We start from the raw sequence: 22,313 nt of genomic DNA, 5'->3' as shown, positions 1-22,313 counted from the left end.
GAAAGCTGAAATGCTTGAGAACTGATAATGGGGGTGAGTTCACATCGACTGAATTCAAGTCATTTTGTGACTTACATGGTATTAAGAGGAAGTTTACAGCCCCTTACAACCCTTCTTCAAGTGGGGTGGCCGAAAGATATAACAGGACTTTATGTGAAAGAGTGCGGTGCATACTGTCCATTGCTAATCCCCCTCATGCATTTTGGGGAGAGGCACTTAAAACCACGGTTTACATTTGCAACCGCTCTCCAAACAAGTCCTTAAATAATGGCATCCCTGAGGAGGTTTGGTCTGGCAAATCGGCCTCATATGACCATTTACGCATATTTGGCTGTGATGCTTTTGTGCATGTTAGGGATGAGCTGAGGAACAAACTTGACCCAAAATCCACCAAAGGCATTTTCATGGGCTATGGTGATGAGGGTGAATTTGGCTACAAAGTGTGGTTACGTCAGTCCAAGAAAATTATTCGCAGCCATAATGTTGTGTTTAATGAGGCAAAATTTCTGAAAGGCTCTTTAGCCTCTAATGAAGATATGAAAAAGGTGAAATTTCAGAGTTTGCAGCCACCCATTACTTCAGAAAATGAGCCTCAAGGTGCTGTACCATAGGTTGAAACTGATGATCAGCCGTTATTTTGGAGCCAGATGATGATGGACAGCAAATAGAAGCACAAGGAGTCATGGACAGCAAGATAGGCTTGCTGATTATGAAAATGCAGGTGCTGGAAATGAAAATGAAGGTGCTGTACAGCATGAACAACATGCTGAAAATGGTTTACAACAGCCAATAAATGCTGAAAATAATATACCTCCAGATGTAGACCCAATTCCTGAAAATGTTGATCATTGGCTACGCATGTCTACACGCGTAAGAAGGCAACCACATAGGTTTGACCCCTCCTTGCATTATGTGATGCTTACAGATGAGGGTGAGCCTCTCATACAAAGAGGCCAAGTCATGTGAGTTCAGTAGTAAGTGGGAGCTAGCTATGCAGGAACAGATTAAATCTCTATATGCAAATGATACTTGGGGTCTTGTGTCTTTGCCAAAGGGAAGCATCGTATAACATCTTCAGGTTGTGGTCCATCTTTATCGACAGTAGATCATTGAAGAGTGGCTAGTTGAGCTTGCAAAGTTTGACGTGCTTTTCGTTCCTCTTGAAGTTGCATCATAATTAGGTCCGATTTTTGCTCCATCGTTGGTTCCGTTAAATCACCTTTGGCCATAAAATCATCCATATTTTGATCGGCCATCCTGCAAGATTTCAAACAACCTCACACACTCGAAATCTTGTTAGTGGGATGAGCATAGCTCAAGGTCAAGTTTACAAGGCTTGTTAAAAAAAAAAAAAAAAAGGCTTTTTAGCAATCTTTCTTCTTTGCGGATGTAGAAGTTGTTGAAATCCTTCTTTGACGAATTCTTTGTCTGTGAAGATTGCTATAGCAATCTACTCGCTGGAAATTATCTCTGTCACAGTACGGGTGTGAGCAGAGGCTTGCAGGAAGGTCGAAAACCGGTTCGGGATTGGTTGTGTGTGAATTGCTACTATGGAAGAGATAAAGGTTATGCACAAAAGGAAGGGATTGACTTCGAAGAGGTCTTCTCACATGTTGTGAAGATGATCACTTTACTTGTGCTTTTTGCTCTTACTGTTGTTTTGGATTTAGAGTTGTATCAAATGGATGTAAAAACAGCTTTCTTGCATGGTGACATTGATGAGGAAATCTACATGAAACAACCTGAGGGCTTTGTAGTTCTTGGAAAAGAGCAGATGGTGTGTAAGCTAAAACTCAGCCTGTATGGGCTGAAGTAAGCACCACGGTAGTGGTACAAAAAGTTAGATACTTTTATGCTATCTCATGAGTTTACATGCAGCCATGCAGATCATTGCTTGTACATGAAAAAGGATACAGATGGCAACCCCATTATACTTGTTTTGTATGTGGATGATATGTTACTAGTTGGGAAAAGAAAGACTAGCTTGGATGCTCTAAAAAATCCGCAATCAGCTTTCTCCATGAAAGATTTGGGTAATGTGGAGTATATTTTGGGCATGAGGATTCGTAGAGAGAGAATGCAGAAATTGCTATTTTTATCTCAAGAAAAGTACATTGGAAAGGTACTTGACAGATTTAACATGGTTGAAGCTAAGCCTTTTGGGGTACCCTTACCTCCTTATCTCAAGCTTAGCAAAGCCAACAGCTTGAAAGATGACGTGGAAGCAAATGCTATGAAGAGAGTTCCTTATGCATAAGCTTGTGGCTCTCTTATGTATGCTATGATTGCTACTTGTCTAGACATTGCTCATGTAGTGGGAGTTGTTAGCAGGTTTATGTCAAATCCTGGCAAAGCACATTGGAAGGCTGTCAAGTGTATTCTTCGATACCTTAAGGGTACACAAAGAAAAAGTATTTGCTATGGGCAGGGTGCACTTAGTTTGTAGGGTTATTGTGATGCAGATATGGTAGGTGGCTTGGACACGTAGATCTACCAGCGGGTATGTCTTTACAATTGCTGGTGGGGCTGTTTCTTGGTGTTCGAAGTTGCATAATATTGTTGAATTGAGTACCACTGAAGCTGAATACATATCAACTACTGAAGCTTCTAAGGAAGCTATATGGTTGAGTAGACTTGTAGATGATCTCGGTATGTCTATGGGTACTGCAGTTTTGGGATGTGATAGCTAGAGTGCTGTGTATCTGGCTAAGAATGCTATGTATCATTTACACACAAAGCATATAGTTATGCGATATCACTTCATCAGACAGATTCTCGAAGATGGTCAAATCACATTGACCAAAATTAAAACACAAGAGAACCTTGTAGATGTTCTCACTAAAAGTCTAAGCAAAGCTTAGCACGAGCATTGCATTCGACTAGTGGGAGTTGGTTAGCTAGAGGTTCATATCGGACCTTTAAGTGGGAGGTTGTTGGGATATAAAGGCCCGGTAACCTCCGTATATAGTACACGCACATTGTACATTTACGTGGCTTAAGTATAAATACATTTTATTCTTTGTGTACCAACACATTGTTGGTACACTCTTATCATCTTGTACTTTCACTTTGCTCATACTCTCTTAAGCCGTTACACTCACTCATTCACTAGCTGCATCCCTATCACTTTCAACACTAAGGTTTGAGTTTTTGCGACTTATCACTCATACTTGGACTTGGAGTTGAAGAAGCCCTCGAAGACTCGCTTTGTGGTGATGTGGCTTCTTCTCGAGCGTCTCTATGATGTTGATAATAAGCTACAAAAAACAGTTGTGTCAGATGAGTTCAAGGAGTGGCTTAAAGGGGAGTCCATATCAAGCCAAGTAGAAGCAAAGACCGTTCAAAGGCTTTGCTCAAAGAAGGAATTTTGGATGGATGTGAGAGGCATTGTCATTGTTGCCACTTCCATCTACAAGGTGCGTCTCATGACAAACATGGAGGGGGTTTCTATTGGCCTTCTCTATCATCTTATGACGGATGCGACAGAGGAGATACAATCATCGATCATCTTGGATGGGGAGGTCTCTTTTTCATGGTATTCTTAAAAAAAAAAAGATTCATACTTAATTTTGGTTTTAAAATTTATAATTCATATTGTCTCACTCCCTTTTTTTTTCAAATTTCGCCTCTAAATCTCTCTTTAAATCTCTATCCTCTTACACCTATTGTAGTGATATCTTGGATACCACCCTTAAAAGAGATGATATTATCTTTTTAATGTAGAAGAGATGGGAGTGGATGAAGCGACCCATATATGGGTTTGTGGCACTTTTGTATTCCGCCTTAAAAAAACCCTCTCTTTTCATGGATGCCAATGTCCTTGCGGATTGCGATGCCTTTCTTTCAAAGGCTTTAGCGAAAGAGTACCATGGTGCCTTTCTCCAAGAGCTTATCAATTATAGTGATCAAAGGGACATTACTTTCGCATCTATCATTTATTGGAAGCGAGAATTGTTGTTTGGTAAAGCCCCTTTTTTAGTGGGAGTCATTTAGCTACCAATTGCTCCATATATATTTTTGCAAAGGTTTGAAAATCTCTTCTATTTTTTCATTTAATTTTAGTTACAACTTGTAAGTTTAAAGTTTAAACTTACTTTCTCTTCACATGGTTTAGGATTGTTCGTCGGGTGTATATGAGAGGAATTGCTCCGTCTATTCCCTCATGTACACCAAAATTCGTAATAAGCTTAGCACATGGCAATTGGAGCGTCTAATTTATTGTCGCTCCAATTTACACACGTTACGAAATATGCATAAGATGTCTATGGCAAGATAGGTAACGTATATCCACTTTTTATATTTTTTAGTTTATAACTTTATTAATAGATTATGAAATATATTTAGAGAAGTTTCATTTGTTTAATCTAAGTTTTTCATTTTTTAAATGTATAGATAAATGTGGATTCACTCAAGCTCTTTGCTAGTATACTTAAAAGTGTGACTCATTAGAGAGACTTGGAGAATGAGTAAATATGTAGGGAGCTTTACTTAGAGCTTGCGGAGATAGACCAGCAGGTCTCTCGCACTCGTGCATGCCATACCTGTGTTGTTATTTGCCGTCGTGCCGATAGCGATGGAGATTTCACTTCGGCATCCACATCGACTTCCCGTGATGCTTGTGGGGCCCTTAGATGCTACAGGGGGCATGGGAGTGACTCAAGTACTCCTAGTTTGGCCCAGGAGAACATACCTATTATTACCTCTCACATAGAGCTTAGAAAGCCCGAGTATGATGACGAGGGTAATGTTATTAGTGAGGGTGATTTTGTTGAGGAGGGTGATGGCTCCTGAAGTGGCAAACAAAGATGCTTCCACCTTTGATGTTGAGAGTGATATGAGCACCTAGAGTAATTATGTATCTTGATTTGGATTGAGCCATGGATGATGGCTTTTATCTCAATCTATTTTTATATACTTTTTGTGTGAGAGTGCACATTTGACTCATAATAAAGTTCTTGGTTTCATTATTTATGCTATACTCTTATAGTTGTCAGGTACGAAATGTATGATAAAGTACGGTACGATAAAATACGATACTAATTGGTACCTTATGATTTTATAAGGTATGGTACGATATTAGTACGAAAAAAAATTTAAGATGATTTTTCAAATAACAAAAATCATAAAACATTAAATGATAGATCATAGAATACATGTTTAAAGTGAAACTAGCCATTTCATTACAAAATAAGATGAATACATGAGGGTGACCATTGCGGTTGCATGGGCTATGCAAAACATGTGATACAACAACAGTCTACAGTCTAGTATATTTGATATAAAAAAAAGAGAGACCTATGTCATATGAATGTATGATGAGGCATCACTATCATCATCAGAACCATCTGAGTGCTCATCAAGAGAGTTTGAAGATGGCTTCGCGGCATCCGATGATGAGACACACTCATACTCATCCTTATTGATGAGGTTACCATCATCATCAAATGATGGCTTCCTAGGTGGCGGCTGTGTAGGCAAGGGGAGGATGTCATCATGAGGCACAGGATGTGAGCTACTAGAGCCCTGCCTTACATATGTTTGCAAGCCACTCGATCCACCCCTTCTCGATGATGGAGGGCGTCGAATGACCATGCCCCTGCTACCACGTACTCAAACTCCTCGCCTACGAGCACGTTGACTACGAGTGTCACGAGTATCTGCTGCTATAAGCTCTCTATAGAGCTCTGCAAAAATCTCCTCCTCCTCGTCCACCTCCTTATGTATACTCGGAAGAGTGTCGCCCGTCAACTTAAATGTATCAACATTCATCTACACAATGGGGTGATGCATGTAAGATTGATCATTGATCATTGTAAATGCTGTAGTCGAAATTGTAAAGAATAAAGTTTAAACTTCAAAGTTCAAAGTTTAAAGGTTAAAACAACAAATTTTAAATGTTATGGTTAAGTGTTTAAACTTTACTTGCTTTGGACTACCCATGCTCATCATAGCCCTCATCATGCGTAAGTTAGTGCAGCAATAGACTAGCCGCTCTAACTACCGTGTGCTAAGCCGATTACGAATCTTTGTGTGAATGAGAGAATAGGCACTCCAGTTTCTCTCACATGCACTCAAAGAGCAATCCTGGGCAAGGACCCTCATGGCTAAGGGCTAAAGGGTCTCTAGTGCATATCCAAAGTTTTGCCACCAAAATAAAGGCTTCACAAGTGACTCTCTCCTCCAAGAAGTGGGAGAAGTAAAAGCCACATGCCCTCTTTGATCTGCATAGCATCCCAACTCCTCAAGTACTGCATTGTGGTCATCCACAGGGACCACACGAGTTAAATAAGCAAGCTGGTCTGAACGCAACTCTCTATCATCCATGACCGCCAGTGACTTGTAGGCCGGATGTACCAATGCGGCAAAACCATGGATGGGCTTATGCATCCACGCCCATCTCCTCTCTGCTATCTCTAAAACATGTGCACGCTGTGCCTTTGTGATCACTGTACAAGCACGTGCCTGCGCCAATGCCGTTCTAAAGAAGTGAACGAGAAGGCCCATGGTGGACCCCTTGCAATCACTCATACGTAACACCCTATAAAAGGGAGTCATAACAATGACAACGGCACGGACTTTTTGCCAAAACTGCTCATTAAGGCACAAGCATTGCATGGCTTTGGCCTCCTCTGTCTCATGCTTATCCCACTCATTCCATAGAGTGGACACCACTGTTAGGCGCAAGGCGGACTGCACCTCATAAAGACGCTCCAGCAACAACCACATGCAAGCAAAGCGAGTTGAAGAAGGCTTCTTCAACTCCAGTGTGCTATGCTCAGGATACATCGCAAGCACCTTTACCTTAATTGTGAAGAATGTGACAATTGATGTAGCTTTGCGGACCACCCTCTTCACCCACTTGAGCTTCCCAATGTCCTCCATGAGCAAGTCCAAACAATGACTTGCACATGGAGTCTACACAATCGTAGGGAACTCGGCCTCAAAGCAAATGGTCGATGCGCCGACAATTCGATGCATTGTCGGTAACAACCAGCACCACATTTGAGGGGCCCATCTGCAACCACGGTTCACACTTTACAAATTACAAGTTACGTATAAATCAAATTTCAATCATGAATCATGATATTATCATAATGAAAGAAAGTGAAACAAATTTAAAACGCAAATTGTAATGTATACCTCAATGATAGCTTGTCGAATGTGGTGGTAGATGAATGCGCCCGTAGTTTTTCTCCCCCTCTTGCCGGTATCTACGACCCGCAAAAAGTAAGTGCCAAGTGGACATGAGATGAGTATGTTGATAATGCCCCATTTCTTACGATCACTCCATCCATCGGTGAGAATGGAGCAACCATATTTTATCCATGAGATTTGAATAGGATTAAGGGCTCTATCAATCCTCTCCTTCTCTTCATCAATCTTTCTCGTCCTCATGTCGTTGTATGTGACACCGGTCCATCCTTCACATGGACCCACATTGGCAATGGCTTTTACCATCTTCTTTCATTGCTCTTGCTTTAGGACATTGAATGCAAGATTGCACTCAATCACCGTACGTGCAATTTCAATGTCCGCAAGTCGTTGCCTTTCTCTAAGAAAGGCAACGAATCCACGCACATGACCGGTAGCTTGAGAGAGAGACGATTGTCTCTCCGGCATCGCATGAGTCTCCACTCTTTGTCTTTTACGAGAGCCGAATGCACATGTGGAGCCCCCACCACCAATGGTAGAGGCCTCTCCCGCATCCGTTGAAGATACGCCCACATTGGATGCTTCCTCGTTAGTAGGCATAGGAGTTGGTGCCGATAAGGCACTTCCTCCTCCTCTTGTGGATCCCCCTCTCATCTTGGCGAGAATCTCCTCTGCAATGTTTTGAGGGATCTCCTTGCATGGAGCAACTTGCCCGCTCGTCTTGGAAAGATGTTGGAGAAGTCGAGTTGCACCATTTGTATAGCGCTTCCCGCAATACTTACATGTCCAATGGTGGGAGTTGGACTTCTTTGTGTTCCTCTCCACATGGATTGCATGTAAATTGAAGGCCTCGTGCTTCTCACGAGTCACGGTGCCGATGATGGATAAAGAGGCCCGAGAGAGAGAGAGAGAGAGAGAGAGAGAGAGAGAGAGAGAGAGAGAGAGAGAGAGAGATGCTTTGGATGCCGAAACTCATATGCTGGCACTCCGTTGGTCTCTTTTTCGTGCCATGTGCCTGGATCATCACCCGTGGGTCTTGATAGCCCGTTATTTTCTTGAGAATCACGGGCTTGTGCATGGTAATACTCAAATTCGGAGCTCTTGGTGGCATGTGCTTAATGCAGACTGTCGGTTTTCTAGTCCTTCATCATCCCTGCTTGCTCACTTGGTATGTTCCTGGAAAGTGGTTCTCCAGAAGGCTCAATGGCATCGAGCCGAGGATTGGTTAGCTGCTAACTCTTTTCAACAGGAACTGTTGGCAGCCTCGCCATTACTTTCTTGGGAAGGCAAACATGAGCTTAGACCAAAATTTAATCGTATGGCACGTTTGGGCTTGACTTCAGTTTCAGATGCCACCCTTGCTAGTCGCAATGTCTTGATATCATTTCGTACAGCCAGAAGGCGTTTCAGGATCCCTCGTGGATACCGTGATTTATGGGGACAGCTTCTGATGGTGCTTTAGAGCAGACAACCCTTTCCTGCCCTTGCTTCAGATCGTCCTTGGCAGGACTGGAACCTTGCAGGTCGCCTAAATTTGGAAAAGGCCTCAGCTAACGAGGTGTATCATCTGCTGATTATAGATCATCAATGGCTGGTTACTAAAGACAATACTGTATGGGGATTGCGTAAATCTCGATCTTGGTGGAAGGCAACTGTGATGGAGGGCTGGCTGAACAAGACACCTTTCAAATGCAAGGTCTTTCTTTGGAGGGTGATGATTGGTGGTCTTCCTCTTGCTTTAGCCCTTTCCAAGCGTCGAATCTCCAATGGCAATTGCTTCTTTTGCACCACCAGTGTGGAATCGGCCCGTCATCGATTTATTTCTTGCCCTCTTACTAAGAAAATCTGGTCACTCTTGTCGGCAGTCTGGAGAGCAGTGGTTGGTTTCTCGCTAAGCCCTTTTGATTGGGCTTTTGCGCGGCCCAAATACCCCACACCGGCTTCGTCAGCCTACAATGTTCAGGGACATATTGCTAGGCTTAAAGGCCTTTTGCATTGGCAGATAGATCTCATTCGGCACTCTGACTTACTTCCTCAGGAGGACTTGCTTCCCTGGCATATGACAATTTCCTCTGTGTCGTTGCCATGACTTTTTGTAACTCTTTTGGAGTTTTAGGGCTTTAGAGAGCCAGAGAGATTGCACGTGATGGCTTAGAGCCGTTGTGTATCTTGTATTCATGTAAACTTGTACCTTTTTTTTCGTAATTAATACAATTACCTTTTACGAAAAAAAAAAGAGAGAGATGCTTGAGTCTCGACTCTTGAAAGTTGAGGGAGACTTGAGAGGCCCGAGGGTTGGGGTAAAGTTGAAAGAGCAAGAGTGAGAGGGAGGGGATGGGAGATGAGAATGGCAAATGCTTTGATTTGGTGCACTGTGCGGGATAGAGGGGATGGGAGATGAGATTTGAGAATGGCAAATGCTTCGATAGGGTGCGGGAAAGAGGACATGGGAGGTGATTCGTGAAATTCAAGAATGACAAATTACACGTCCATTCAAGAATCGAGCGACAAGATCCAAGAGAGGAAGATGAGAATGGTAAGTCACAAGTGCTTGCTGAATTGGTGTGGAAGCATGGAGGAGAGGAGCACCTTTTGTAGATGAGAGAAGGGTCAAAGTTCAAACAGTCAAAGAGGGATCAACGGTCAAAAAGAGGGCTGCCAGCTAGAAGGAATCCAAATCCAAAGAGGGCTGGGGAGGGGAGTGCATGGCTGGAAAAGAGGTGGGGTGAGGTATCCAAGGCTTCCCACCGCCCAAAAAGTGCCACGCATGCACGCATAGAGAAAGCAGATCCAGGAGGTGCAAAAAATGCGGGATCAGGTGGCGTAGGCGATGTGGCCAAAACAAGCGAAAAAACACGTATGAATTCGTACGGATACGTATGGTATGGTATGGTACGGTACGGTTCGTACAGTATGAACCAGTCCGTACCATATACGAAGGCAACTATGTATACTCTTGAGTCTTGTTTCAACTCTCTTTTGCGCTTTTTGTTGACTTGAATCTCTAAGTTTATGTTTTAACTTTTAAGTCCAAACATTAAGCATAGACTTAAAATTATATGTATTTTTTCTTTCATCGGACATAGATCCAAGATTTATTAGTTCGATTAGTACCGTACTAGCATCGGACTATACTAATCAGACGCCATCAGAGGTGACAACCTTGCTTTGGAGCTGTACTAATCGGACGTGACAATCCTGCTTTCGTATTTTGGCTGTAACTTTTGCTTATGATATCGAATTCAAGTGTTTTATAGCTAGAAATGAAGAGCGCGATGAGAAGTACAAATTTGAGCATTCATAGAGTTGATTTTGTGCAGTTTTCACTTCTTTGTTTTACATGCAATAGAATAGTTTTGGTTTGGATAGCAAATAGTAAATTTCATAATCCATGTTTGATGATTCGGGGATGCTATTTTGGTACGTGGATGGTATGGTTATACTTTGGGATACTACTTGCTTTGTCTTGGAGAATAGACATTATACTTTAAAAGTCTATTGCTTATAGTTGGTGGATAACTCTATACTTTGGTATTTCCTCCTGTTTATTCCCTTGTTTTGGTTGAGTTTCCAGTGCTAATTTGCAATCATTTACAGCAACCCATTCTCTTGGATTTTGCATTTGTATATTGCCATTATGGCTGGTTTTTCCAATGATGGCGCTATTTTCAATATTGAAAAGTTTTACAACACAAATTTCACCTATTGGAAGATGGAGATATGGTAGGTACCGATTCAAAAGAAGGAAGTTAGACCATTGAAAATCAAGAGTATAAAGCCCAAAGGTATGGATTAAGATGATTTGGATGAGTTGGATGAGCTATGTAATCTAAACTTATGTTGTCTTTGTCTAAACATGTTCACTTCAATGTTGTTGCACATGGGGATAATGCCTAGGAGTTATGGGGAAAGATATGCAATCTTTGTGACAAGTAAAGTCTTGGATCACAGATGTATTAGTTGAATTAAGCTATGGGCCTTTACATGAAGGAAGGGATTAGTGTGTCCTTACATTTGATTGAATTTTATTCGATTTTCAGAAAGTTGACTTTGTAGGGCATTGAGTTTAAGGATAAGCTATCTTCGTTATTCTTGCTTTTGACACACCTTGAGTTATGGGATACTTTCTATACAACCATGTGTACTAGTATGCCTAAGAATGGTTTGAAACTCCAGGATATTGCTTTAATTACAAAGGAGATAAACAAAAAGAATATGGATGCAACCTCTACTTCTTATGCATTGATTGTTAGGGATAGACATGATGGTAAGAGTGGTAATGATAGCTGTGGAAGAGACTCACTGAGATCTCAGTCTCGCAGGTAGTCTCGTGGTAAGTTCTAGGAATGTAAGGTCTTTCTTACATATCATTAATGTGGAAAGTAGGGTTATATTTGATGGCAGTGCCATAAGATGCACGATGATAAGTGCAAAGAGAAAGGCAACGAAAAAGTGCAGGAAAAGTTTGATGATCACAACATTGTTCCTAGTAAGTCTAGTGTGAAGATTGAAGAGATAAATATACTGTAGTCTAAGTCAAATGATGAGTACATCTTGCAGCTTTCTCTCTCGATACTTCTCAGTTGATCGATACTTTGTCTATATATTCTCAGTGTTGGTTGCTTGATTCCAAGGCTTCCTTTCATATTACCCCACATTGGGATTGGTTTAGTCCTATTACATCATGACAGGTTTTGTGCAACTCAAAAATGACTTGGCATTTGGTACTATTGGCATTGGGGATATAAGATTGCAGTTTTCTTCAGACAATTCTTTGTATAATGTACGTTATGTACTGACTTTGACCAAAAGCCTTCTATTTCGTGGATAGTTGGATGATGCAAGCTATTATGTATCCTTTGGTAGTTTTGTATGGAAGATTATCAGTGGGATCTTATCTTTGTGTCATGAGGACGTGAAATTTTATTGCTTTGCTGAGCATTTAATTAAAAGTTAATCAATTGTGTTAATGTGACTAACACATGTGAGATGTAAGCTAATTATTTCATAGTGTGGGATCCATGACCTTGAAGTATTAGTTGGTACCAAAGGTAAAAGTTGTGATAAGTTATATTTGACAGGTAGTAGGTGATGTTTGGTGTCAAATTTTGGCCTAGACTAATATATTGGCCACTATTGTTAGTGGTGACATTAGAGACTAGGCATTCATTAGTTGATTAATGCTAGTCTAAGGGTCAATAACTGCTTATGGATACTTGAAAGACAAACTCACCTAGTGAATTTAATTATTGCTTAGTGAAATTAGTTTTCTAAGCACTAGAATAATTATTAAATTAAGTTTTAGAATTAATATAAGTGGAGAAAACGTTTTTGAGGGGTTGGTGGAAGTCTATTCGAGCCATTGTGAGAGAGGAGAAGGCTGTTAGAGAGCAAGAGATTGGGACTATTCTTAAGGCAGGTGACAGTATTTTAGAGTTCTCTAGGAGTAGGTGACAACAGCCTAAGGTTCCTATGGTGTAGGTGATAGCATACTAGAGGGGATAACAATCTTTTTAGTGGTCCTAAGCTATAGATGTCAGCTTCCATGGCTATTTGAGCAGCAATTTTTTGGATGACAGCATCTGTTGTAGATGACAGCATATAGGAGGAGGTAGCAATCATTCTAGTGTTCCTAAGCTGTAGGTGACAACTTACATGGTTGTTTGGGTAGGGTAGCAACAATTTTTCAGCATTTCTCGCGAGGACAGCTTGAAATTTCTCTCTTTACAGCATTCTCTCTCATCCCCCATCCGCCTCTGAAGTTATCTCAAGAAAATCTTGCCATTTGAGTCATCAAAGGTAGAGATATTTGAAAATCTTTGCTGCAAACTTTAACTTTTAGTCAAGCAGGCTTATTGCAACATTTTTGGGTTGAGGCAATTACTACTGCCATACATTTGATAAACAAATTCCTATGCACTGCTATTGGTTGTTAGATTGCAGGGGAGATATGTTTTGGAAAACCTCCCTTATATACACATCTTAAGAGTCTGGATGCGAGGCTTTTTGCTATATATCCATGGACAAATACAATAAGCTAGATCCTAAGTGAGTGAAACATATCTCTCTTGGTTATGGGAATGCAAGTGAGATGGACTATCGCCTATGAGATCTACAAGCTTGGAAGGTTATCCACAACCATGATGTTGTTTTCCATGAGAAGAAGATGCATAAGTAGTTTGAGTAGGTAGTTGTGATACATAGGGTGATCTTGTAGGAGGAGCCTTATATTACCATATAGCTAGCTAGGTAGTGTGCAACAACTCATGTTAAAGTGACCCAAGATCATGATGTTGGACAAGATGTATAGGCGGTATAGTCTATTTTGAGACAGTCTACTAAAGATAGATGTTAGCTTGATCGGTTTGAGCCCTCCATGGACTATGTTATATGACAAATTCCAATGAGCTCCTTGTCAAAAGATGATGTACCAGTGAGATAGTAGGGTTGGCGGGGAGGAACACGGAGTGAACTCGGTAAACATGGAGAAGAGAAGAGAAGAGAGAAGAAACTTTGATGAATGGAATGATGAAGTTCTGAATCATGGAGTGAATGTGATACGAGGGAACAAGGGTGCCGTAGCACAAGGAAGATGATGAAGATAGCTACGAACTACGAACCGCAATGTCCTCCTGAAGGGGTGTGAGGGTAGTGGAGAGGCTGGTGAGAAGAGGTGATGGACTGAATGAATCAGCCGTAAGGAATGAATGAGAGAGTGGCCTATAAACAGGCATAGTCAGTGTAGGATGGCGCCCCTTTTTGGAGTTGCAAACCCTAAGCGCAAACCCTAAACGCAAAAACACAAACTACGAGTGAAGGGTTTCTCAACACCCCCTCTCAGGTCCAAAAAGGGGAACAAGAAAAGATTGAGGTGGAGATGCAATGCTACATGCTGAAGAATGCTCATGCAGCAGGTGCCACTTGGACAATGTCCCTTGTGGAGAAATTGTTCACTTGCCCAAACGCCCTAGTACATAGATGATGAAATCATGCAATGCATAGGAGGAATGTCGGACTTTATGTGGTGTCGAGAACCATAAGGATATGCCCGTACTCGATCTCGAGAGGTGGCTCCATGTTGACCAAGGGACGAAGGTAAGAAGAAGAGGAGGAAGAAGATATGGAGGATCCCTAAGATCCAAGATTTCCACTGGAAAGGGAATCTGCAGGAAAGACCAGTAGACAGAGTGAACTGGAGAACCCAAAACACAACCTCAGGAGAGAAGCCACTAGCTCCGTGTATCCATGCTGGAAGGAATACAAAGGCCTCGCTACCAAGTCGCGGTTGAACCGCCGAGGTCCCGATCTAGGTGGTACCTGAAGATCTTGGATATCAATAGAACAGATGACTAGTCGAAGACAGCCACCCTAAGAAAGCAGAGAATGGGTGAAGAACTTCATGTGCAGTAGGTTCCCCCTCTGAGGTGGGAGGTGGAGGTGTCAGAGTGCAGCGGTGCGGAAGCGTAAGACTGAAAGAGAGAGAACGTAGAGAGAGGAGAGAGAAAGAGACAGTGGAAGATGAAGATCTGCTGTATAAAGTGTGCCGTATACAAAGATATGCAGATATATACACAGGCGCAGTGCGCTGGACTGCGTGTCTCCACCTCGACGATGCAACCTGCTGTTCACCTCGAAGTCTGCTGCAGTCTGCACGATCTCCTGTCTGAAATCTGCGAACAGAGACGGAATCTGCACGTATCTCCAGCCTGGAACCTGCGTACAGAAGTGATTAAAGACTGCTGAAATCTCGGCTATAAATAGCTAGAAACTGGGTGCCAGAAATAGACAGGTGCTCCGACTGGTGCAGAATCAGGTCAGACTGCCACGTGGCAGTCCGACTGCAGCCGACAGCCAGGATCTGATCGCTAACACCCCCTCTTAGAGTCTGGGCGGGGCAGAAGCCTGAGGGATGTGGCATGTCTCCGAAGTAGAGCCTGGGGAAGTGCCTTCGTAAACAAATCTGCAAGATTGTCCTCCGTCTTGCAGTACTCCACAGCGATGGTCTCATCCAAAAGCTTCTCTCTGATGAAGTGGTATTGGATCTCTATGTGCTTTGTCCGGGCATGGAAAACAGGATTCCGTGCCAAGGCAATGCAACTCTCATTGTCGCATTGTAGCAAAGTAGGACGAGTCTGGGGGCAGCCAAGCTCCTCCAACAATCTCCGAAGCCACACAGCCTCACATGTGGTGGAAGTCGCGGCCCGATACTCCGCCTCAGTAGATGAAAGAGCTACCGTGGGCTGCTTCTTGCTACTCCATGAGAGAACACCTACACCCAAGGTAAAACAGTAACCTGTTGTAGACTGCTTGTGGTCCACATCACCAGCCCAATACGAGTCGCTCCAACCTGCAAGTACAAGATCTGAACCACCTGTGCCTGCTGGATAATGAATCCCTAAATCAGATGTCCCCCTCAAATACCGAAGTATCCTCTGGGCAATCTACCAATGCACTGTCTGAGGTTCACTCATGAACCTCGCCAAGAGACCAACAACAAAACAAAGATCAACACGAGTGTTGAGAAGCCAAATCAATGATTCAATCAACTGACGATAGTGGGAAGCATCCGCCAACGGAGAAGCTGAATGTGAAGTGGCCTTCTAGTTTAGATCCATAGGAGTAGAAATGGTCCGACAATCCTCCATCGCAAAAGAAACCAAGAGCTCCTGTATATATCTCTGCTGAGAGATGAAAATCCCCCTCTGAGACTGATAAATCTCATGGCCCAAGAAGAAATGGAGTAGACCCAAATCCGTCATCTCGAATGTCTGATGTAAAGCTGCCTTCGTCTCTTTGACCTTCTTTGCATGATCATCTGTGACAATCAAATCATCAACATACAACACAAAAAGCACACAACCAGCCTCGGAAGTGTGTACATAAAGCTGCGGATCGGCCTTGAAATGCCGATATTCCAACTGTGACTGAAGGAACGAATCAATCTTCTCCTTCCATGCACGCGGAGCCTGCTTGAGGCCATACAAGGCCTTCTTCAACCTGTAGACTTGCCCATCTGAAGATCCAAAGCCAGGAGGCTGCTCGAGATAGATCTCTTCCTTCAAATCACCATTGAGGAAGGCCGACTTCACATCCAACTGGTAGACAGGCCATCTCCTATGGCCAGTCAAGGCAAGAACAACTCGAATAGTCGCCATACGAGCAGTGGGGGCAAAAGTATCATGACAATCAATCCCTGGGCTCTGTGCAAAACCTTTAGCAACAAGGCGAGCCTTGTGCTTGTCCAAAGAACCATCGCTAAGGTACTTGGTCTTGAAGACCCATTTGACGCCAATCACCTTCTTATTCGGGGGGCGAGGCAGGAGATACCAAGTGCCATTCCTCTCAATAGCCTCCAACTCGGCTTCCATAGCTTTCTTCCATGGTGCGGACTGTAAAGCTTTCTTCACGGAGGTGGGCTCTTGATCCTGCATAACACGGGTCATCAAACAATAGTTAGAGCAAACAAGCTCCGTAGAATGTGCCTGGTGCCGCCGTGACCACCGCGGACCATCCTACGGTCCCCACTCCTCAGGGACCCCCTCGATCCCTGAATCACGGAGTGTGTCACGGGCCCAACGAGGAGTAGGCCGGACCTCTCCTCGTCTCTCTCCATCAGTTGAAGACTCTGGAATATCCACCGGTGGTAACTCCTCGGGGGTGACGAGTGGAACAGTAGACTCTGTATCGGAAACAGGATCGGAATCAAAAAGCGCAGGCTCCAAAGGAACTGTCTCGGCAGCCCAACTCTCCCCTGGATCTCCAAGAACGGGATGCTCCTCACCCGCTGCTATGCCCAGAATCTCCACGAATCGCACATCTCGACTGGTGTACACATCCCGCTTGACGGGATCATACAAACGATAGCCTTGAGACTGAGAGCTGTAGCCAACAAACACCTGTCTTCGGGAAGCTGCTTCAAATTTATCACGATGAGTCTTGGGAATGTGAATATAGGCATCACACCCAAAAACCCTAAAATAAGAAACATCGGGCTTAGTCCCAAAGTAAGCCTCAAAAGGTGTAATCCCATCAACGGCCTAAGTGGGGGATCGGTTAAGGATGTGGACTGCAGTAGCCACAGCCTCAGCCCACAGAAACTGAGGTGTCTGTTGGTGCTCCATCATGGTGCGCGCCATCTCGATTACACTTCGGTTCTTCTGTTCAAGAATGCCATTTTCTTGAGGAGTGTTGGTATTAGCAAACTCTTGGTGAATAGCTTTATCTGCACAAAAACGAGTAAACTCATTAGAAACAAATTCACCATCCTTGTTGGATCACAAGGTCTTCAATCGTTGGCTTGATCGGTTCTCCTCAAAGAGAAGCCAATCCTTGAAGTGGGAGGCAGCCTCCGACTTCAATGCCAAGAAATAGGCCCAAGTCATCCTGCTGTAGTCATCTACGATCAACATGAAGTACGAGCTTCCTCTCAAGGACTCGTTGCTCAGGGCCACAAAGATCCGTAGATACAAGCTCCATCGGTGAAGTAGACCGCCGCGAAGCTTTGTTGGGAATAGCATCCCTATGCTGTTTTCCACGAATGCAGGAGACGCATGGCTGCTGGCTCACCACTATGTCCGGCAATCCTCAAACAAGCTGTCCACGTGACGCCCTCCGAAGATAATCGTAGTTGAGGTGACCAAACCGAGCATGCCATAGCTCTGACTGTGTCTGAGAGGAAAGAAGAATAGGGAGGGCAGTAGAAGACATCAATTTATAGATGCCATTCTCCTCATATCCTGATGAGAGAACCTTCCTTGACCCACGATCAAGGACTCGCACCGAATCACTGTCAAACTCCACCAAAAGTCCAAGGGAACAAGTCTTATGAACCGAAAGTAGATGATACCCCAAACTTGGCACATGCAAGACCTCTGAGGTATGGGTATCACCACGTCCATCTGGAATAAGCTGCATCTCACTCCGTCTTGCAATAGACACCGAAGAGCTATCTCCAATGAGAATCTGCCCACACGAAGGTCGCAACTGGGCAACACCATCTGATGAAGGAGTCATGTGCCAGGAGGCACCACTGTCAACGATCCACTCTCGAGCTTGGGGAGCTGTCATCGCAGCATCAGAAGCATTCGGTGTAGAGTCCTCAATGACAGCTAGATGAAGAAACGCAGCTGATGAGGGTGCAGCCACCACTCCAGAATCCTTCGTATCCTTCTTGTTGGTGTCCTTCTTGTCTTTGTCAGGGCAATCCTTCTTCCAATGGCCAGTCTTTCCACAAATATGGCATGTGGAGTCTTTGTCCTTGTTCTTCTTTGACTTGTTGTGCTCCTTCTTCTTCTTTTGGTCCTTTCCCTTCTTCTGAGAGGCTTGACCTGTCAAGGCTTCCGACTTGGAAGGATGCTGTCCCTTCAATTGTTCCTCTTGGTCCAAGACCATAGGAACGAGCTCTTGCCACCGAAGAGTAGACTCACGCCCTGAAGCAATAAGGGCGGAGTAGAAAGCACCGAATCGTGGCGGCAACTGGGACAAAAGTGTGATCTCCATGTCTTCGGAGGAAATCGGCTTCCCCGCATTCTGAACCTGCATCTGAAGCTGTCTAAGCTTGTTGATGTGCTCCCGCAAGGAAGAAGACTTGTTCACGGACAAGGTCCGCATCTGCACCTCCAAAGAAACCCGCTTCATAAGGGTCATCCGGTTATACATCTGATCAAGCTTTAGCCATATCTCCCAAGCCACTGTCATGTGCTCAATGTGGGCTGTGACGGCGGTAGTACAAGACAGAAAAATAAAAGAACGAATCCGGGCATTCAGTTTGTCCCAGTGAGACTGTGCCTTGGCCAACTCCGCACGAGCATCGGAAGAGAGTTTGGACTCATCTCTCATCGAGGGCCGGTCGATCTCCTCCTGTACAAGCTCCGCCAAATCGTAGGACTCAAGGATGGCCAACATTATCACGCGCCAGATGCGGTAGTTGTCGCCATCGAGCTTTTGATCTACGGGAAGAGCCGGTAAGATTGGCACCTTCCGGTCCATGATCGTCTGGAACTCCAAGTCAATCTCTGTAGACATCTTCACCTGTAATGCCTTAACAAATGCAAAAGCAGCCCCCTCTGACTGTGAAAACACAGCCTGCTAGGGCTCTTTCTTCCGCGTCCCGAACCTTCTTCACCCGCCGGAGGCGATGAAAAAGCAAAACCTGCACTTGAAAACTGAAAACTCAGCCTTCCTCCTCTTCAGACAGCAGTAAACAGCAGCAAATCCACCAATTGGACTCCTTTCCTGCGCGCCCACGCTCGCTTCAGCCTTGTTCCGAGGCGCAGCCCTCCCGCTCGCCCTCAAACGCTGGAAACGCAGCCTTGTGTCGCGATGGAAACTCCTCTTCAGGTTGGTTCTTCACTCAGCCAGCCATTCTACACTGCTTTGATACCATGTTAGAGTGCAGCAGTGCGGAAGCGTAAGACTGAAAGAGAGAGAATGCAGAGAGAGGAGAGACAAAGAGACAGTGGAAGCTGAAGATCTGCTGTATAAAGTGTGCTGTATACAAAGATATGCAGATATATACACGGGCGCAGTGCGCTGGACTGCGTGTTTCCACCTCGACGATGCAACCTGCTGTTCACCTCGTAGTCCACTGCAGTCTGCACGATCTCTTGTCTGAAATCTGTGAACAGAGACGGAATCTGCACGTATCTCGAGCTTGGAACCTGCGTACAGAAGTGACTAAAGACTGCTGAAATCTCGGCAATAAATAGCCAGAAACTGGGCGCCAAAAATAGACAGGTCGGCTGCCAATTGGTGCAGAATTAGGTCAGACTGCCACGTGGCAGTGTCACTGTACAGTCAGAGTGTACAGTCCGACTGGCTGCCGACAGCCAGGTTCTGATCGCTAACAGGAGGGCCCCCCGCTGAAGTCAAAGAAGTAGATGCCTCCTTCGAGGGCAAAGAAATAACATGCCCCTTTGAAGAAGATAGGGAATCCAAAAACTCATGGATCACGGGCTTCGAAATGTTTGATGACGAAGAAAGTGCCGCCGGTCGTGCCGAAGAAGGTGCCGAAGATCTCCCGGAGGTAGCCTCTCGAAGTTGAGTAGTCGAGGGTGGGGAAGGGTGGGGCTCAGAATGAGCAAGAGCTGGGCAATAGTCGTTGTCTCTTAGTGGAGAAAAAAAAGTGAAAAGTGAAATGTTCCAAAATTTCTGCACCAATGTCAAAGAAATTGTGTAACGTTGGCAATTTCGGTGGAGATTCACTCCCAAGAACTCGAATCGGGCAAAACCCAACTTTCCTTGAAGAAATTTCAAGAAATTTTAGAAATCGGGAAAGTTGGCCAAAAATCCCTAAATTTCTTAGCATGGAGTGTGAGAAATTGAATATTCCTTCAAAATTAGGTATGAGACAAGCAAGATAAATGAGAAATTGCAAAGAATTTTGAAAACCCCCAACTTTGGAAAATTAGGGTTTTTGTGTTTTTCTCAGATATGTAGAAAATGGCGCGCAAGGCTGAGAAAATGGCGAGCAAGGCCGAGAAAATGGTGCTCAAGGCTAAGAGAGGCTATGTGTGCATAGTTGCATGCAAGACTGCATATGGGACTGTGTGTAGGCTGAAAGCAGCAACACCTACTCCAAAACAACTTTTCTTCCTTGGGCTGAAAGCTGGCTCGCTGCAGCAAGACCTTGGCGGAGTGGCACTGGCTGTTTGAAATCTGTACATAGAAGCTGTTCTAATACCAAATGTTGGAAAATGGAGGGAGAGAGTGAACATAAGACAATGAGCAAGAGTGGGAAGTAGTCCCATATTCAAAAGATGCAAGTACTAGTATGATAGAATGAAAGTACAATAGATCTTAAGTAATTTGGACCTATCTCTAAGTCAACTAGAGTTAATTTAACTTTAGAACTAACTCTAGAAGTGGTGACACAACTTATTAATGTAGTTGTGTTCACACTACAAACCAACTAACTAAAACATTGGGCATTGCCCATAGAATTGGCAAATTCTAACACTATAAGGACCCATAAAGTTTTAATTGGATTGTCATGTGTCGCCTTTTATTTAGTTTCAGTCTTCGAAGGAATATGGCGATAAAATGGTTGTTTCTTGTGGAATACTCAAAGAAATGATTTTGATTGTTGAAATGTTTTACAGGATATTAAACTTGTCTTGGGAAATAAATGATTTTCTAGTTGAGATAGGTTGTTTATGTTGCTTTTGATTGAATTGTGAGAATCCCCTAAGGGAGAGCTTGTTAGCAGTCATGTTTGTCATGCCTTGTCATCTCCTGCCTGTGAGCCTCAGTCTGAGTCAGACGAGGATATTAGGAGCTCTGACATGTCCTCCATGTGTTATGATGGAGGAGGCTAGTCACTCTTGACTGGCTGTCTTAGGATGTGTATTTCTTTTTGGCCTCTTTTAGTGGGCAGCCACTGGCTGCCCGACCACTTTTTGGTCACTGTTGTGGGGCGCCCATTTTAGGGTTAGGGTTAGGGTTTGTCCTTTTGCCTATTTATAGGCAGCCCCCCTCCCCACTTGGTCACTTGTCTTCTTGCAGATTCCGACACTCCTTCTCCCCCGTAGTGGTGTTGCCATCATCATCAGCCTGATCTGGTGCCCTCACTGACGCTGTGGGCTGCGTGTAGGGACTGATCAGTCTCCTTCCGCCTTCCCGTTTGTATTCAACATTCATTTCAGTCAGTGCAGATTTCTCTTCCCTATTTTCTGCTCTCTCTCTCTCTCTCTCTCTCTCTCTCTCTCTCTCTCTCCGTGTTCGTATTCTCTCTTCCGCAGCGCACTCTCACATAGTATCAGAGCTGAAGGAGAGTGCATAGAGCTGAGATTTACGCGGGAGAACACCCAAATCTTTGCGTTTGTTGCTGGCCTCATCCCCAACAGCCAAGGCGGCCCTTCTAGGAGGTCACAAATCCTTGCGTTTGCTGCAGGCGCCCCCTCCACAGGCTGCCACGTCATCAACCACCACTTCCTGCTTGCGTTTTCGGTCAGGGCGGCCACTCCTATAGCTGGGCGATACTCCTCCAGCCTGCGTCTTGCTGTTTAGGCTGTTGTTCCATCTCCAGGCGGCTCTTTTCCTACTGGCGACCTATTCCCAGGCTGTGTTTTGGTGTTGGCGGCTTCTATCTTGGTGCTATTCATCAGACAACCTTGCGTTTTGCAGCTCTAGGTGTCTGTAGGCCTCCCTTGCCTGCGTTTTGG

At 44.2% G+C, this 22,313-nt stretch overlaps 1 protein-coding gene and 2 pseudogenes across 3 annotated transcripts in view; 1 reads left to right on the top strand and 2 right to left on the bottom strand.

The window, feature by feature from the left end:
- The window catches only part of EMB2458 (FtsH extracellular protease family), a 166,235-nt gene that overhangs the window by 73,847 nt on the left and 70,075 nt on the right, over window positions 1–22,313 (top strand). The gene's annotated exons all lie outside the window — the stretch shown is intronic.
- On the bottom strand, window positions 3,136–6,978 carry LOC148027149 (uncharacterized; annotated as a pseudogene).
- On the bottom strand, window positions 7,090–8,423 carry LOC148027148 (uncharacterized; annotated as a pseudogene).

This window comes from Lygodium microphyllum, chromosome 13 (genome assembly GCF_053477565.2).
Source record: "Lygodium microphyllum isolate KBCC chromosome 13, Lygodium_microphyllum_v1.1.10, whole genome shotgun sequence".
In the NCBI taxonomy this organism is placed as follows: Eukaryota; Viridiplantae; Streptophyta; class Polypodiopsida; order Schizaeales; family Lygodiaceae; genus Lygodium; species Lygodium microphyllum.
The sequence above is the reverse complement of the archived record's forward strand: the minus strand, read 5'-3'. Positions and strand labels throughout refer to the sequence as shown.